General features: G+C 40.1%; 1 pseudogene; it reads left to right on the forward strand.

The window, feature by feature from the left end:
* Nucleotides 1-9,011: 9,011 nt before the first annotated feature.
* Nucleotides 9,012-9,786, forward strand: LOC127486865 (small ribosomal subunit protein eS4, X isoform-like; annotated as a pseudogene).
* The last annotated feature ends 207 nt before the right edge of the window (nucleotides 9,787-9,993 follow it).

The raw sequence follows: 9,993 nt of genomic DNA on the forward strand, positions 1-9,993 counted from the left end.
TTGTGGATGAAAGCCAGCAAGATCTCAGGATTGTTGTTACCACAGTCTATCCTATTCTGAGCAGACTGGTGCAGGAACCTATCTTGTATGCTCATGGTTTTAACAATAAATAGAAAAGGAGAAAAATTAAAAAACCCACTGTGCATTCAAGTTATCTAAATAAATCATCTAAAATTAAATTAATACTATATTCATCACATGGATTGTAATAAACCACAAAAATTACATTCAAATTTCTTTCCTAAAGCTATGTCATGTTTTATGTATACTGTATTTCATTAACCTAATTGAATGTAACCACCTTACCAGTGACAGTTTTAGAGGGAAAATCATATTAGCCTAAAATTGTATAATTTTAAGTAAGAATAACTTCTAAAAATCATAGAATGAGTGCATTTCTAGCTCCTTTAGGAACTCTAGTAGCACTTGAAGGCCTCTTCTGCCTACAAAGACAAGTGGAATTATATTTCTTGTTTATAAGCCATCACTGAACCAATTACATGTGGGTAATTTTGAATCTTTCATCTGTTAATCAGAACAAATTCAGACTACTAACATATAAACTTTCCCTGAAACCTAGCTTATAAAATAATAATATTGACCATTTTTAGATGATCTCTTAAACAAATTCACATTGTGTAAGAGGAAGGTTTTGTCTTCTTTAACCGTAAAGAAAAAATTACACACAGATACACACATATTCTTACAAAAGCTTCAGTGGACGTTTCCATTCTCAGCAATTAAATTATAGTGTTCATTTTGTGCTACACTTTGATGGTGCCCAGAGCTCTTTTAAATCATTGTTTGGCTAGTTGGAAATCATTTCCTTTTACCATTTTCTTTTTCATCAAGGATAAAGACAAATAGTATTGATGTTCAGTCATTATAACCCATTTAGGTTTTGAAAACGATTTCCATTTATAGTATGAAAGTACCAGACTCACACTGTAGGAGTCTGCTTCTCTTTATAATCCACAGGGCCTTTGGCCTGGAATGGTGTCCATTTGCAAATTGTCTGCTTTGTACTGACTCTCTGCTTAGTCTATAGAAATTTTCCACTAGGAGAACCCAAAGGCCACAAAGCCTTCATATTCTCTATGGGCGGGCAGCAATGTGGCAGCAGACAAAGTATGGAAGCTGAGTGTGCTTTGGCAGGGTGCCAAGTTGGTAGACTGTTCTTGGCTACATTGAGAAGTGTTCTGTATTTATCTGTGATTGAAAGATGTGTAAATCATAGATCCAGCAGAAGTGCTTACATACAGTAGTCACCTTGTAAAAATGAGTGATTCTGTAGCTGCTATTTGACATTATCCTTATATAGATGTCTGACCAAATGCTGGTGAAAATACCATGTTAAAACATAGCTGTGATACTCGCTTTATGTTCCTGTAAAATCATCTCATTCTTGTGGCTCACTTCCAAGATGTTTCTATTTATTTTTCTTTCAAATTCCTCTTTGCTTTGCTTTTGTCATCCACATTTAAAACTGGATATCTAAAGAAAAGGATAATAATTTTATTTCTGTCCTCATGTTATCATTCTAAATGTTTTAATGGGACTTATTTTTATAGTTCTTGTATTATTATAATATATCAGCGGAACTTGAACTCTAAACCTAGATTGTCCAGGATCCCTTGATAGGACCAACTGTCTGGTTGTACTGTTTTACCAAGTATCTCGTCCTCAAATCTTTATGTGTTCCTATAAAAGTAAAATTACGTGTTGAATGTAAAGATTTTGGGGTGGCGTCTGGAGCATAGTAGCTGTGATTCATGTTCATTATTACGATCATATGATTTCCCTTCTTCTTCTTCTTCTTCTTCTTCTTCTTCTTCTTCTTCTTCTTCTTCTTCTTCATCTTTTTTTTTTTTTTTTTGATGGGCAGTGAGAGAGAGAGACAGAAAGAAAGGTCTTCCTTCAGTTGGTTCACCCCCAAATGGACGCTACCGCCGGCATGCTGCGCCGATCCGAAGCCAGGAGCCAGGTGCTTCCTCCTGGTCTCCCATGTGGGTGCAGGGCCCAAGCTCTTGGGCCATCCTGCACTGTCTTCCCGGGCCACAGCAGAGAGCTGGACTAGAAGAGAAGCAACCGGGACAGAATTGGTGTCCCAACCTGGACTAGAACCTGGAGTGCCAGCACCGCAGGCGGAGGATTAGCCTAGTGAGCTGCGGCGCCGGCCAATTTCCTTTCTTCTAACCAAAGCTCTCCTGTGAATATCCTATATTTATATTTGTAAAATTAAAAATAATGACATCTATTATGAAGGCATTTGAGCTTATTTGAAGGAGTAATGTATATAAATATTCATTTAAGGTATCTAATGCAAAAGAAAGCATGAATAAATTATGACTTCTTTTATCACTGTAAACTAAGTTATTAGATAGATATGTTGTCCAAGGCATAGGATAAGTAAGGGTTAGTTACACCATAGGAGATGCAAATGTGATTCAAGACGATGGGAATAACATCTTCTGTGAGCTCATTATTCTGTTTGACTTCCACAAAAACACATCTGCAAATCCTAATTCTGCAAAAGATTCCCAATTCCACCCTTTCTTAAATGGATCGGTCAGGTCTTAATTTTACTAAATGAAATTATCCAGTCCCAAACTGTTCTGTTTAAGGATTTGTTCCAATTCATCTAATCTGGTTTTTTGTTTTTATTTTTGTTGTGTCTTGTTTTGTTTTAAGGAGTCTAGGACTCCAGACTAATTCTTGCTTCTGGCCTTGCTTTCACGTTCCATGATGGTTACCATGTATTTTGCTATCAGATCCCTCAAGTAACTCCATTCTGGCATGTATTTTGCCTTCCTCATTGGCCTGGCTCCTAACCACTTGCATTCTGTTGGAATTAATAACTACATTTAATAAGGACACTAGATACAAGATAAATAGTGTCTCTCCAATATATTTTTTACATATGTAATGGTTAATTTGATGTCTCAACTTGAGTGGACCATGAAGTACTCAGATACTTTGTTAAATATTATTTCTGATTATGTCTAGGAAAATGAGATTAGCTTTTGAATCAGTGGATTCAGCAAAATATATTGCCCTCCCCAAGGTCAGTGGGCAACAACTAAGCCACTAAAAGCATGCGTAGAACAAAAGGCAGAGAAAGGAGGACTTTGCATCCCCCCCCCCTTTTTTTTTTTGCCTCGCTGTTTGAATTGAGAAATCTCCTCTCCTCCTTTCCTCAAGCTGGGATTTGACACCATCAGCTCTCCTGGGTCTCAGGCCTTTAGGCTCAGATTGAATTACACCGGTGACGTTCCTGAGTTTGCAGCTTGCACAGGCACTTGGTGGTATTTCTCAGCCTCCACTTATCAGCCCCCTGCCCCAACAAGGACTATTTGAAAAGATCATGGAAAATGTATAGTATGAAAGCACCCTGTATCACGAATTACAAAATGTTTTGCACCAAAATAAAAAACTTTTTAATAATTTATTTTTTAAGGAATAGAAATTTCATATGTACAACTTTAAGAATATGCTTATTCTTCCCACCATACTTGCCCTCCCACTCACATTCACACCCCTCCTCCTCATCCCTCTCCCCATCCCAGTTCCATTCTCTATTAAGATTCATTTTCTTTCTTTCTTTTTTTTTTTTTTTTTTGACAGGCAGAGTGGACAGTGAGAGAGAGAGAGAGACAGAGAAAGGTCTTCCTTTACCATTGGTTCACCCTTCAGTGGCCACTGCGGCCGGCGCACTGTGGCCGGTACACTGCACTGATCTGAAGCCAGGAGCCAGGTGCTTCTCCTGGTCTCCCATGTGGGTGCAGGGCCCAAGCACTTGGGCCATCCTCCACTGCCTTCCCGGGCCACAGCAGAGAGCTGAACTGGAAAAGGAGCAACCGGGACAGAACCGGCACCCCAACGGGCACTAGAATCCGGTGTGCTGGCACTGCAGGTGGAGGATTAGCCTATTGAGCCACGGTGCCAGCCAAGCTTCATTTTCAATTACCTTTGTATAAAAAGACCAACTCTGTACTAAGTAAAGATTTTAACAGTGTACACACACACACACACACACACAAAACTATTTGAGAACAAGTATCATGGTTAGCTCTCACAATACAACTCATTGAGGACAGAGGTCCTGCATGGGGAGTTAGTGCACAGTTACTTCTGTTGTTAATTTAACAATTAACACTCTTATGTGTGACGTCAGTGACCATTCGAGGCTCTTGATATGAGCTGCCTAGGCTATGGAAGCCTTTTGAATCCACAAACTCCGTCAGTATTTAGACAAGGCCATAAGCAAAGTGGAAGTTCTCTCCTCCCTTCAGAGAAAAGTACATCCTTCTTTGATGGCCACTTCTTTCCATTGGGATCTCACTCACAGAGATCCTTCATGTAGAATATGTTTTTGCCACAGTGTTTTGGCTTTCCATGCCTAAAATGCTATCATAGGCTTTTCAGCCAGACCAGGAAGCCTTAAAGGCTGATTCTAAGGTCAGAATGTTAACTTAATGCAATTATAATTCTGTGAGTCTGCTGTGTGGACTGCTTCCCATGTTGGAACAATCTCTCCTTTTTAATCTTATCTGTTGTAATTACCCCACACTTGATCCTATTTATATGGTCACTTTAACACTTAATCCTATCTATATGTTTACATTGAACACTTAATATGATCACTTTCACAATTAAGAGGGCATTTTTATTACCCAGCTTAAGAGATTTGGGGTCTCATGACAAGTTTTTAAACTGTACCATTAGAAGTTAGTCCTTAGGAATGTATGTAAACTATACAGCTTTACAGTTACAAACTTCTCCTTCCTCTCTTACTCCCACTCTAATTTCTTACTGAGATCCATATTCAATTGACATTATACACATATGATTAACTCTATGTTAAGTAAAGAGTTCAATAAATAGTATGAAGAGGAACAAAAAATGCTGTTCATCAACAGCCAAGACAAGGGCCGCTCAAATCATCCTTTCTGGAAGTGTCATTTTGACTTCTGGATATTTTGTTTTAGGTACTCTATTCGTTTTCGCAGATCAGGGAGAACAGATGGTCTTTGTCCCTTTGGGACTGTTTATTTCACTAAGTATGATGTTTTCCAGATTAAACTATTTTGTTACAAATGTCTGGATTTCATATTTTCTTACTGCTGTGTACTATGCCATAGTGCATCTATCCCATAATTTCATGATCCATTATTCTGTTGATGGGCATTTAGGTTGATCCCATGTCTTAACTGTTGTGAATTGAGCTGCAATAAACATGGGGGTGCATATAACTCTTCTATTTACTGGTTTCATTTCCCTTGGGTAAATTCCCAGGAGTGGGATGGCGGGGCCATATGGTAGATCTATATTCAGATTCCTAAGAAATCTCCACACTGTCCTCCATAGTGACTTTACCAGTCTACAATCCCACCAACAGTAGATTAGAGTACCTTTTCCCCTACATCCTCACCAGCATCTGTTGTTTGTTGATTTTTGTATGAAAGCCATTCTAACTGGGGTTAGGCTAAACCTCATTGTGATTTTGATTTTCATTTCCCTGACAGCTAGTGATCCTGGACATTCTTTCATGTGTCTGTTGGCCATGTGGATTTCCTCTTTTGAAAAATGTCTGTTGAGGTCCTTGGACCATCTCTTAAGTGGGTTGCTTGTTTTTTTGTTGTGGAGGTTTTTGATCTCTTTGTAGATTCTGATTATTAATCCTATATTGGTTGCATAATTTGCAACTATTTTTCCCATTCTGTCAGTTGCCTCTTCACTTTCCTGATTGTTTCTTTTGCAGAACAGAAACTTCTCAATCTGATGTAATCCCAGTTGTTAATTTTGGCTTTGACTGCCTGTGCCTCTGGGGTCTTTTCCAAGAAATCCTCGTCTGTGCGTGTATCTTGCAGGGTTTCTCCAATGTTCTCTAATAATTTGATGGTGTTGGGTCGTAGATTTAGATCTTTAATCCATGTTGAGTGGATTTTTGTGTAAAGTGTAAGGTAGGGGTCTTGCTTCATGGGTCAGCACGTGGAAATCCAGTTTTCCCAGCACCATTTATTGAATAGACTGTCCTTACTCCAGGAATTGGTTTTGGATCCTTGATCAAATATAAGTTCATTGTAGATGTTTGGATTGATTTTTGGTGATTCTATTCTATTCCATTGGTCTATCCATCTTGTCTCTGTACCAGTACCAGGCTGTTTTGATTATAACTGCCTGTAATATGTTTTGAAATCTGGTATTGTAATGCTTCCAGCTTTGTTTTTGTTGTATAAGATTGCTTTAGCTATCCAAGTTCTCCTGTGTTTCCCTATGAATTTCAGCATCATTTTTTGTAGATCTAATATTGAAGTGTTGTGTCCATTGGGGGCTACATGTTGTCTTCCTTATTCTTGTTTCTTGAATTGGTGCATTTTTTTCTTTTTTTAACTTTTATTTAATAAATATAAATTTCCAAAGTACAACTTTTGAATTATAGCATCTTTTCCCTCCATAACCTCCCTCCCACCTGCTACCTTCCCATCTCCCACTCCCTCTCCCATCCCATTCTTCATCACAATTCATTTTCAATCATCTTTATAAACAGAAGATCAACTTAGTATATACTAAGTAATGATTTCCACAGACTGCAGAATTGGTGCATTTTTTTATTCGAAATTTGTGGAGATATTCATTGGTTTCATCTCTTTTTCCACTGTAATGGCTTTTATCTTTGTAATATTCCTCTTTAGATATGTGGATTGTCTGCTTTCAGTGAATATCTAGAGGAATGTGGTGGGTGTGGCTAGGGAGATCTGTTTAGTTCTTCAGGGTGAAGGCTTTGACTAAGGTGACACACCCAGATTTGGCATGGTAAATCTTCTCTTTTTTTTTTCTTATCAGAAGGTAGATTTAGTCTGTCAGCTGAGCTCCTCTCCTCAAAGGAGACCAGTGCCTGAGTGCTAGCCCCAGTGGATGTAGTATTCATCCTCTCTGTCCCAAGGATCACACAAAGGATCTGTGCAGCCCTCAGTGTAAGGTCAGTGTCCCCAGCAATATCCCTCACCAGGTAAACAGGAAGCCCTGAGCATGTAGAGTCTCCCACCATGACTGCCCAGTCGCAGCCACACTATGAGTCCTCCCTCACAGCCTCGTTTATTTTGTTTTTTGTTTGTTTGTTTGTACAGTTCTGGTATACAAGCCTCCCACATTCACAAGCACTCAGCCCCGTTAGTTCTTCCTACCAGAGTCAGGAGTTTCCACTTGGCTGATTGCTGGGCACTGATAACCAGCTGGCGCAGCTGTTGCGTAGGTTCAAAATGGTGCCCACTCTATTGGCTTGTCACAGGACAGCATTGTAAACTGATTGGTGAGGAAGAAATGTGTCTCTCCTTTTTTTCCCCTCTAGTTTGGTAGGTATACTATCCCCACAGGGCTCCAAGCCGGATTCGCTCTAGGCTCTTCCTGCAGCTTTATCGTCAGTGGCTTGGGCTGCTGCAGTCTGGTCTCACTTCACTCTCCAGTGTTAGTGCAGAGGCTCTTGGCTGTTGAAGTCCTGAGCCATTGGTGTCCACACCCTCCATGTATTTCCTCTGTGTCCCTCTAATTAGCATGGAATTTCCTCTGCTGTTTTCTTCCTAACTCTTCCCTGAGACTGCACTCTCTCCACTTTTTTTTAGCTATCCTATCCTAGACCAGAGCAGTAAGCTCCCTTCTTACTCTGCCATCTTGCAACCTCTCCTAAACTTAGCTTTTAACACTATTCCCAGAACTTTCTGAAGTGCTCTCATGTATACATATATCTCATATTGGTTCTGTTTCTCTGGGGAACCCTAACTAACCTAACATCATCAACACACATGTAGAAAATAAGAAATGACACAGGGCTGGTGCTGTGGCATAGCTGGTAAAGCTGACACCTGTACTGCCAGAATCCCATATAGGTGCTGGTTCAAGTCCCGATTGCTCCACTTCCAACCCAGCTCTCTGTTATGGCCTGAGAGAGCAGTGGAAAATGTCCCAAGTGCTTGGGACCCCACACCCACGTGGGAGAAGCAGAAGAAGCTCCTGACTCCTGGCTCCTGGCTTCGAATTGACCCAACTGCTGCTCTTGCAACCATTTGGTGAGTGAACCAGCAGATAGAAGACCTCTCTTTGTTTCTATCTCTCTGTCCTTGCCTCTCTGTAACTCTTTCAAATAAATAAATAAATCTTAAAAAAAAAAAAAAGAAATGACACATTTACAAAAGCAGCATCAAACATAAAAACCCTAGTAATAAATCTAATTTTTTAAATAAACATTTTTTAATTCCATGTTCTATTAACTCTTTAAAAAGATTTATTTATTTACTTATTCAAGTGGTAGAGTTACAGATGGAGAGAGTGAGAGACAGAGAGAAAGGCCTTCTATCTGCTTGTGTTCACTCCCCAGATGGCCACAATGGTTGGAGCTGGGCCTATCTGAAGCCAGGAGCCTGGAGCCTCAAGCCTTCTCCAGGTCTCCCACACAGGCACAGGAGCCAAGGACTTGGGTCATCTTCTACTGCTTTCCCAGGCCATAAGCAGAGAGCTGGATTGGAAGAGGAACAGCCAGGACACATAACTGGCATCCATATGAGATGCTGGTGCCACAGGCAGAGGCTTAGCCTACTACACCACAGCACTGGCCCCATAAATCTAACTTTAAAAATGAATAAACTCTACACAATTACTACATAACACATTTAAGGATGTTTGACTTAAAACAAAAATGGTACCGTAAACTATGAGGGAAAGGATGGACTTTTCAGTGAATGAAGCTGAGCCAATTTTATAATCATATGGAGTTAAAGTAATGTGTGTTCCTAAAAGCAAATACAAAAGTCTCCATGGTTTGTTGCCTTTGCCAATAATATAAACATTGGACAACTGACTAGAAAAGCTATTGCCACTGCCATCTTTTACAGGAACCACATTAAAAGAGCCAGGATGTCTCTATTGGCGACCACACCAATTCTTCTCAGGTTGGCACCTCCAGTCATCATGCATAGGTCACCCTTTGTCAGCCATAGCTCCTGTTTCTGCATCTTAAGGAAGTAGCAGCTCCAAAGCATAGGATGCTGAATAAATTGACTGATGTTTTTGGTCCTTGTCCATACATCGGTTCCCATAAGCTGAGAGAATGTCTCCCTCTCATCATTTCCGTAAGGAACAGGCTTAAGTACATGCTGAGAGGGGAAGTTAAGAAAATTTGCATGCAATGGTTCATTAAGATTGATGGCAAAATCCTGATTGATATAACATACCCCGCTGGTTTTGTGGATGTCATCAGCATTGACAAGACTGGATAGAATTTCTGTCTGGTCTGTGATACCAAGGATCACTTTGCTGTTCATCAAATTATACCTAAGAAGGACAAGTACAAGTTGTGCAAAGTGAGAAAGGTATCTGTGGGCAGGAAGAGAATCCCTTACCTGATGACCCGTGATGCTCATACCATTTGCTGTCCTGATCACCTCAAGGAGAATGACACCGTTCAGATTGATCGGGAGACTGGCCAGATGACTGATTTCATCACATTTACCGAGGGTGACCTGTGCGTGATGACTGGAGGTGCCAACCTGAGAAGAATTGGTGTGGTCACCAATAGAGACATCCTGGCTCTTTTAATGTGGTTCCTGTAAAAGATGGCAGTGGCAATAGCTTTCCCAGTCAGTTGTCCAATGTTTATATTATTGGCAAAGGCAACAAACCATGGATTTCTCTTCCTCTAGGAAAGGGAATCTGCCTCACCATTTCTTGAGAGACTGGAAACTGGTTGTTAAACAGAGCAGTGGGTACAATCATCTGTGGCTCATATGTTAGAAAAGTCTTTGTACTTAATTAAAAACAATACAGTGTGGAGAAAAAAAGTCAGTTCCCAAGAGACTGTTGGCCTACAAATGAATAGTGGAACAAGGAGGCTTTATAAAGTCACACAAGAGAATGTTTTCAAGACTGCAATAGTCAGGATGTATGTTTGTTGTTTCTACATGTACCCTCCCCGTGAGATAAGGAGTAGTTGAGAGGAAG

This window comes from Oryctolagus cuniculus, chromosome 9 (assembly GCF_051225735.1).
Source record: "Oryctolagus cuniculus isolate XC-2025 breed Fujian yellow rabbit chromosome 9, ASM5122573v1, whole genome shotgun sequence".
Classification (NCBI taxonomy): domain Eukaryota; kingdom Metazoa; phylum Chordata; class Mammalia; order Lagomorpha; family Leporidae; genus Oryctolagus; species Oryctolagus cuniculus.